Here is a 9,548-nt window from a genome sequence, read left to right as displayed (position 1 = left end):
AAAACAGATCCTTGCGGTACACCACTAGTAACTAAACTCCAGGATGAACATTTGCCATCAACCACCACCCTCTGTCTTCTTTCAGCTAGCCAATTTCTGATCCAAAGCTCTAAATCACCTTCAACCCCATACTTCCGTATTTTCTGCAATAGCCTACCGTGGGGAACCTTATCAAACGCCTTACTGAAATCCATATACACCACATCCACGGCTTTACCCTCATCCACCTGTTTGGTCACCTTCTCGAAAAACTCAATAAGGTTTGTGAGGCACGACCTACCCATCACAAAACCGTGCGGACTATCTCTAATGTACTTATTCTTTTCAAGATGATTATAAATCCTGTCTCTTAGAATTAGAATTAGAATTAGAATATTACAGCGCAGTACAGGCCCTTCGGCCCTCGATGTTGCGCTGATCATCTGACCTACACTATTCCATTTACATCCATATGTCTATCCAATGACCACTTAAATGCCCTTAAAGTTGGCGAGTCTACTACTGTTGCAGGCAGGGCGTTCCACGCCCCTACTACTCTCTGCGTAAAGAAACTACCTCTGACATCTGTCCTATATCTTTCACCCCTCAACTTAAAGCTATGTCCCCTCGTGTTTGCCATCCTCATCCGAGGAAAAAGACTCTCACTATCCACCCTATCTAACCCTCTGATTATCTTGTATGTCTCTATTAAGTCACCTCTCCTCCTCCTTCTCTCTAACGAAAACAACCCCAAGTCCCTCAGCCTTTCCTCGTAAGACCTTCCTTCCATACCAGGCAACATCCTAGTAAATCTCCTCTGCACCCTTTCCAAAGCTTCGACATCCTTCCTATAATGCGGTGACCAGAACTGCACGCAATACTCCAGGTGCGGCCTCACCAGAGTTTTGTACAGCTGCATCATGACCCCGTGGCTCTGAAACTCGATACCCCTACTAATAAAGGCTAACACACCATATGCCTTCTTAACAGCCCTATTAACCTGGGTAGCAACTTTCAGGGATTTATGTACCTGGATAACAAGATCTCTCTGCTCATCTACACTACCAAGAATCTTCCCATTAGCACAGTACTCTGCATTGCTGTTACTCCTTCCAAAGTGAATCACCTCACACTTCTCCGCATTAAACTCCATTTGCCATCTCTCAGCCCAGCTCTGCAGCCTATCTATGTCCCTCTGTACCCTACAACACCCTTCGACACTATCCACAACTCCACCGACCTTCGTGTCATCCGCAAATTTACTAACCCACCCTTCTACACCCTCATCCAGGTCGTTTATAAAAGTGACAAACAGCAGTGGCCCCAAAACAGAACCTTGCGGTACACCACTAGTAACTAAACTCCAGGATGAACATTTGCCATCCACCACCACCCTCTGTCTTCTTTCAGCTAGCCAATTTCTGATCCAAAGCTCTAAATCACCTTCAACCCCATACTTGCGTATTTTCTGCAATAGCCTACCGTGGGGAACCTTATCAAACGCCTTACTGAAATCCATATACACCACATCCACGGCTTTACCCTCATCCACCTGTTTGGTCACCTTCTCGAAAAACTCAATAAGGTTTGTGAGGCACGACCTACCTTTCACAAAACCGTGCTGACTATCGCAAATGAACTTATTCTTTTCAAGATGATTATAAATCCTGTCTCTTATAACCTTTTCCAACATTTTACCCACAACCGAAGTAAGGCTCACAGGTCTATAATTACCAGGGCTGTCTCTACTCCCCTTCTTGAACAAGGGGACAACATTTGCTATCCTCCAGTCCTCCGGCACTACTCCTGTCGACAATGACAACTTGAAGATCAACAACAACGGCTCTGCAATCTCCTCCCTGGCTTCCCAGAGAATCCTAGGATAAATCCCATCTGGCCCAGGGGACTTATCTATTTTCACTCTTTCCAAAATTGCTAACACCTCCTCCTTGTGAATCTCAATCCCATCTAGCCTAGTAGGCTGTATCTCAGTAATCTCCTCGGCAACATTTTCTTTCTCTACTGTAAATACTGACGAAAAATATTCATTTAACGCTTCCCCTATCTCCTCTGATTCCGCACACAACTTCCCACTACTATCCTTGATTGGCCCTGTTCTAACTCTTATCATTCGTTTATTCCTGATATACCTATAGAAAGCCTTAGGGTTTTCTTTGATCCTATCCGCCAATGACTTCTCGTGTCCTCTCCTTGCTCTTCTTAGCCCTCCCTTTAGATCCTTCCTGGCTAGCTTGTAACTCTCAAGCGCCCTAACTGAGCCTTCACGTCTCATCCTAACATAAGCCGCCCTCTTCCTCTTGACAAGCGCTTCAACTTCTTGAGTAAACCACGGCTCCCTTGCTCGACAACTTCCTCCCTGCCTGACAGGTACATACTTATCAAGGACACGCATTAGCTGCTCCTTGAATAAGCTCCACATTTCGTTTGTGCCCATCCCCTGCAGTTTCCTTCCCCATCCTACACATCCTAAATCTTGCCTAATCGCGTCATAATTTCCTTTCCCCCAGCTATAATTCTTGCCCTGCGGTATATACCTGTCCCTGCCCATCGCTAAGGTAAACCTAACCGAATTGTGATCACTATCGCCAAAGTGCTCACCTACATCTAAATCGAACACCTGGCCGGATTCATTACCCAGTACCAAATCCAATGTGGCATCGCCCCTGGTTGGCCTGTCCACATATTGTGTCAGAAAACCCTCCTGCACACACTGGACAAAAACAGACCCATCTAAAGTACTCGAACTATAGTATTTCCAGTCAATATTTGGAAAGTTAAAGTCCCCCATAACCACTACCCTGTTACTCTCGCTCCTGTCGAGAATCATCTTCGCTATCCTTTCCTCTACATCTCTGGAACTATTCGGAGGTCTATAGAAAACTCCCAACAGGGTGACCTCTCCTCTCCTGTTTCTAACCTCGGCCCATACTACCTCAGTAGACGAGTCCTCAAACGTCCTTTCTGCCGCTGTAATACTTTCCTTGATTAACAATGCCACACCCCCCCCCCCCCCCCCCTCTTTTACCCTCTTCTCTGTTCTTTCTGAAACATCTAAATCCCGGAACCTGCAACATCCATTCCTGCCCTGCTCTACCCATGTCTCAGAAATGGCCACAACATCAGGATCCCAGGTACCAACCCATGCTGCAAGCTCACCCACCTTATTCCGGATGCTCCTGGCGTTGAAGTAGACACACTTTAAACCAAGTTCTTGCTTGCCAGTGCCCTCTTGCGTCCCTGTAACCTTATCCCCTACCTCACTACTCTCAACAGCCTGTACACTGGCACTGCAATTTAGGTTCCCATTCCCCTGCTGATTTAGTTTAAACCCCCCCGAAGAGCACTAACAAATCTCCCCCCCAGGATATTGGTACCCCTCTGGTTCAGGTGAAGACCATCCTGTTTGTAGAGGTCCCACCTACCCCAGAAAGAGCCCCAATTATCCAGGAAACCAAAACCCTCCCTCCTACACCATCCCTGCAGCCACGTGTTCAACTCCTCTCTCTCCCTAATCCTCTCTTCGCTAGCACGTGGCACAGGCAACAACCCAGAGATAACAACTCTGGTTGTTCTCGCTCTAAGCTTCCACCCTAGCTCCCTGAATTTCTGCCTTAAATCCCCATCTCTCTTCCTACCTATGTCGTTGGTGCCTATGTGGACCACGACTTGGGGGTGCTCCCCCTCCCCCTTAAGGATCCCAAAAACACGATCGGAGACATCACGTACCCTGGCACCTGGGAGGCAACACACCAACCGTGAGTCTCTCTCGTTCCCACAGAACCTCCTATCTGTTCCCCTAACTATGGAGTCCCCAATGACGAATGCTCTGCTCCTCTTCCCTTTTCCCTTCTGAGCAACAGGGACAGACTCTGTGCCAGAGACCTGCACCCCATTGCTTACCCCTGGTAAGTCGTCCCCCCCAACAGTATCCAAAACGGTATACCTGTTGTTGAGGGAAACGGCCACAGGGGATCCCTGCACTGCCTGCTGGTTCCCTTTCCTTCCCCTGACGGTAACCCATCTACCTACTTCTTTTACCTGAGGTGTGACTGCCTCCCTATAACTCCTGTCAATAATCCCCTCCGCCTTCCGAATGATCCGAAGTTCATCCAGCTCCAGCTCCAGTTCCCTAACGCGGTCTGCGAGGAGCTGGAGTTGGGTGCACTTCCCGCAGATGCAGTCAGCAGGGACACTCTTGGCGACCCCTACCTCCCACATTCTGCAGGAGGAACATACAACTGCCTTTACCTCCATTCCCACTATTCTAGATTCCCAATAAATCTACTGAAAAACCAAACGAAAAAAAAAGTCAAAACGTGTTCGCTTAGCAATCCGACGGACTGAAGTTTTAAATAAAAAGCTAACCTTATCAACACCCTAGAGTCCTTTTTTTTTTGGTTAGAGGAGGAGGGTGGGTGGGAGACACTACACGTGTAGTGTCTCGGGTACTGCCACTGCCCAAATAAATAGTTTTCCCCTACCCAGCAGTCCCCGGTCCTCCGAAACAAAAAAGGGATTAACTTGTAACTGACTGAAATTGACCGCTCAGCTGAAAGTCCGCTCCGCACCCCGTTCTATCAAGGCTGCTCCTCGCAAAAGACAAAGATTTTAAAACTGCCCAAATAAATAGTTTTCCCCTACCCAGCAGTCCCCGGACCTCCGAAACAAAAAAGGGATTAACTTGTAACTGACTGAAATTGACCGCTCAGCTGAAAGTCCGCTCCGCACCCCGTTCTATCAAGGCTGCTCCTCGCAAAAGACAAAGATTTTAAAACTGCCCAAATAAATAGTTTTCCCCTACCCAGCAGTCCCCGGTCCTCCGAAACAAAAAAGGGATTAACTTGTAACTGACTGAAATTGACCGCTCAGCTGAAAGTCCGCTCCGCACCCCGTTCTATCAAGGCTGCTCCTCGCAAAAGACAAAGATTTTAAAACTGCCCAAATAAATAGTTTTCCCCTACCCAGCAGTCCCCGGTCCTCCGAAACAAAAAAGGGATTAACTTGTAACTGACTGAAATTGACCGCTCAGCTGAAAGTCCGCTCCGCACCCCGTTCTATCAAGGCTGCTCCTCGCAAAAGACAAAGATTTTAAAACTGCCCAAATAAATAGTTTTCCCCTACCCAGCAGTCCCCGGTCCTCCGAAACAAAAAAGGGATTAACTTGTAACTGACTGAAATTGACCGCTCAGCTGAAAGTCCGCTCCGCACCCCGTTCTATCAAGGCTGCTCCTCGCAAAAGACCTTTTTCCAACATTTTACCCACAACCGAAGTGAGGCTCACAGGTCTATAATTACCAGGGCTGTCTCTACTCCCCTTCTTGAACAAGGGGACAACATTTGCAATCCTCCAGTCTTCCGGCACTATTCCTGTCGACAATGACGACATAAAGATCAAGGACAAAGGCTCTGCAATCTCCTCCCTAGCTTCCCAGAGAATCCTAGGATAAATCCCATCTGGCCCAGGGGACTTATCTATTTTCACACTTTCCAAAATTGCTAACACCTCCTCCTTGTGAACCTCAATCCCATCGAGCCTCGTAGCCTGAATCTCAGTATTCTCAACAACATTTTCTTTCTCTACTGTAAATACTGACGCAAAATATTCATTTAACACTTTCCCTATCTCCTCTGATTCCACACACAACTTCCCACTACTATCCTTGATTGGCCCTAATCTAACTCTAGTCATTCTTTTATTCCTGATATACCTATAGAAAGCCTTAGGGTTTTCCCTGATCCGATCCACCAATGACTTCTCGTGTCCTCTCCTTGCTCTTCTTAGCTCTCCCTTTAGATCCTTCCTGGCTAGCTTGTAGCTCTCAAGCGCCCTAACTGAGCCTTCACGTCTCATCCTAACATAAGCCTTCTTCTTCCTCTTGACAAGCGCTTCAACTTCTTTAGTAAACCACGGCTCCCTCGCACGACAACTTCCTCCCTGCCTCACAGGTACATACTTATCAAGGACACGCAGTAGCTGCTCCTTGAATAAGCTCCACATTTCGATTGTTCCCATCCCCTGCAGTTTCCTTCCCCATCCTACGCATCCTAAATCTTGCCTAATCGCATCATAATTTCCTTTCCCCCAGTTATAATTCTTGCCCTGCGGTATATACCTGTCCCTGCCCATTGCTAAGGTAAACCTAACCGAATTGTGATCACTGTCACCAAAGTGCTCACCTACATCTAAATCTAACACCTGGCCGGGTTCATTTCCCAGTACCAAATCCAATGTGGCATCGCCCCTGTTTGGCCTGTCCACATACTGTGTCAGAAAACCCTCCTGCACACACTGGACAAAAACTGACCCATCTAAAGTACTCGAACTATAGTATTTCCAGTCGATATTTGGAAAGTTAAAGTCCCCCATAACAACTACCCTGTTACTCTCACCCCTGTCGAGAATCATCTACGCTATCCTTTCCTCTACATCTCTGGAACTATTCGGAGGTCTATAAAAGACTCCCAACAGGGTAACCTCACCTCTCCTGTTTCTAACCTCAGCCCATACTACCTCAGTAGACGAGTCCTCAAACGTCCTTTCTGTCGCTGTAATACTCTCCTTGATTAACAATGCCACACCCCCCCTCTTTTACCAGAGAGTGTCAGAGACTGATAGAGAGTGTCTGAGAGTGCCAGAGAGTGATAGAGAGTGTCTGAGAGTGTCAGAGCGTGTCATAGAGTGATAGTGAGTGTCAGAGAGTGTCATAGAGTGTGAAAGAGAGTGATAGATAGTGTCTGAGAGTGTCAGAGAGTGAAAGAGAGTGTCAGAGTGTGACAGAGAGTGTCAGAGAGTGTCGGAGATTGATAGAGAGTGTCAGATAGTGTCAGAGTGTGTCAGAGAGTGTCAGAGCGTGATCGAGAGTGTCAGAGACTGATAGGGAGTGTCTGAGATTGCCAGAGAGTGATAGAGAGTGTCTGAGAGTGCCAGAGAGTGATAGAGAAGGTCTGAAAGTGTCAGAGTGTGTCAGAGTATGTCAGAGATTGTCAGAGAGTGTCAGAGAGTGATAGAGAGTGTCTGAGAGGGTCTGAGGGAGTCTGAGAGTGTCAGATATTGTCAATGTGTGTCAGAGAGTGATAGAGAGTGATAGAGACTTTCTGAGAGAGTCATAGAGTGATAGAGAGTGTCAGAGAGTGTCAGAGAGTGACAGAGAGTGACAGAGAGTGATTGAGTGTGTCTGAGAGTGTCAGACAGTGTCAGAGAGGGTCAGAGAGTGATAGAGAGTGTCTGAGAGTGTCTGAGAGTGACAGCGATTGTCAGAGTGTGTCAGAGTGTGTCAGAGAGAGATAGAGAATTATAGAGATTGTCTGAGAGTGTCTGAGAGAGTCAGAGAGTGTCAGAGAGTGATAAGAGTGTCTGAGAGTGTCAGATAGTGTCAGAGAGTGATAGAGAGTGTCTGAGAGCGTCAGAGAGCGTCAGAGTGTGTCCGAGCGTTTCAGAGAGTGTTGGAGAGTGATAGAGAGTGTCAGAGAGTGTCAGAGAGAGAAAGAGAGTGTCAGAGATTGATAGAGAATTTCAGAGAGTGTCAGAGAGTGATAGAGAGTGATAGAGAGTGTCTGAGAGCATCAGAGAGTGTCAGAGAGTGTCAGAGAGTGTCATAGAGTGATAGAGAGTGTCAGAGAGTGTCATAGAGTGATAGAGAGTGTCAGAGAGTGTCAGAGAGTGTCAGAGAGTGATTGAGAGTGTCAGAGAGTGATAGAGAGTGTCTGAGGGTATCAGAGATTGTCAGAGTGTGTCAGAGAGTGTCAGAGAGTGATAGAGTGTGTCAGAGAGTGATATGGAGTGTCAGAGAGTGATAGAGAGAGTCTGAGAGTGTCTGTGAGTGACAGAGAGTGTCTGAGAGTGTCAGTGAGTGATAGAGAGTGTCAGAAAGTCTCAGAGAGTGTCAGAGAGTGTCAGAGAGTGTCAGAGAGTTTCAGAGAGTGTTAGAGAGTGATAGAGAGTGGTAGAGAGTGTCAGAGAGGGTCAGAGAGTGATAGAGAGTGTCAGAGAGTGTCATAAAGCGATGGGTAGTGTCAGAGAGAGTCAGAGTCCGTCAGAGAGTGTCAGAGAGAGATAGAGAGTGATAGAGAGTGTCTGAGAGTGTGAGAGACAGTCAGAGTGTGTCTGAGAGTGATAGAGAGTGATAGAGAGTGTCATAGAATGATACAGAATGTCAGAGAGCGTCAGAGAGTGATAGAGTGTGATAGGGAATGTCTGAGAGTGTCAGAGAGTGTCTGAGAGTGTCTGAGAGTGTTAGAGAGTGTCAGAGAGTGTCAGAGAGTGTCAGAGAGTGTCAGAGAGTGATAGAGCGAGACAGAGAGTGTCAGAGAACGATAGAGGGGGTCAGAGAGTGATAGAGAGTGATAGAGACTGTCTGAGAGTATCAGAGAGTGATAGAGAGTGATCGAGAGTGATAGAGTATGTCAGAGAGTGTCTGAGAGTGACAGAGAGCCTCAGAGATTGACAGAGAGTGTCAGAGAGTGTTTGAGAGTGTCAGAGAGTGATAGAGAGTGTCTGAGAGTGTCAGAGAGTGCGAGAGAGTGTCAGAGAGTGTCAGAGAGTGTCATAGAGTGATCAAGAGTGTTAGAGAGTGTCAGAGAGGGTCAGCAGAGAGTGTCATAGAGTCATAGAGAGTGTCAGAGAGTGTCATAGAGTGATCAAGAGTGTCAGAGAGTGTCAGAGAGGGTCAGAGAGGGTCAGAGAGTGTCAGAGAGTGGGAGAGAGTGAGAGAGAGTGTCTGAGAGTGTCAGCGAGTTAAAGAGAGTGTCAGAGTGTGACAGTGAGTGTCAGAGAGTGCCGGAGATTGATACGGAGTGTCAGATAGTGTCAGAGTGTGTCAGAGAGTGTCAGAGAGTGATAGAGAGTGTCAGAGTGTGACAGAGAGTGACAGAGAGTGTCGGAGAGTGATGGAGAGTATCAGAGACTGATAGGGAGATTCTGAGATTGCCAGAGAGTGATAGAGAGTATGTGAGAGTGCCAGAGAGTGATAGAGAAGGTCTGAGAGTGTCAGAGTGTGTCAGAGTATGTCAGAGAGTGTCAGAGAGTGATATAGAGTGTCTGAGAGGGTCTGGGAGAGTCTGAGAGTGTCAGATATTGTCAATGTGTGTCAGAGAGTGATAGAGAGTGATAGAGACTTTCTGAGAGTGTCATAGAGTGATAGAGAGTGTCAGAGAGTGTCAGAGAGTGACAGAGAGTGACAGAGAGTGATTGAGTGTGTCTGAGAGTGTCAGACAGTGTCAGAGAGGGTCAGAGAGTGATAGAGAGTGTCTGAGAGTGTCTGAGAGTGACAGCGATTGTCAGAGTGTGTCAGAGTGTGTCAGAGAGAGATAGAGAATTATAGAGATTGTCTGAGAGTGTCTGAGAGAGTCAGAGAGTGTCAGAGAGTGATAAGAGTGTCTGAGAGTGTCAGATAGTGTCAGAGAGTGATAGAGAGTGTCTGAGAGCGTCAGAGAGCGTCAGAGTGTGTCCGAGCGTTTCAGAGAGTGTTGGAGAGTGATAGAGAGTGTCAGAGAGTGTCAGAGAGAGAAAGAGAGTGTCAGAGATTGATAGAGAATTTCAGAGAGTGTCA

This window comes from Heterodontus francisci, unplaced genomic scaffold (genome assembly GCF_036365525.1).
Source record: "Heterodontus francisci isolate sHetFra1 unplaced genomic scaffold, sHetFra1.hap1 HAP1_SCAFFOLD_250, whole genome shotgun sequence".
Classification (NCBI taxonomy): Eukaryota; Metazoa; Chordata; class Chondrichthyes; order Heterodontiformes; family Heterodontidae; genus Heterodontus; species Heterodontus francisci.
Note: the sequence above shows the minus strand (reverse complement) of the source record.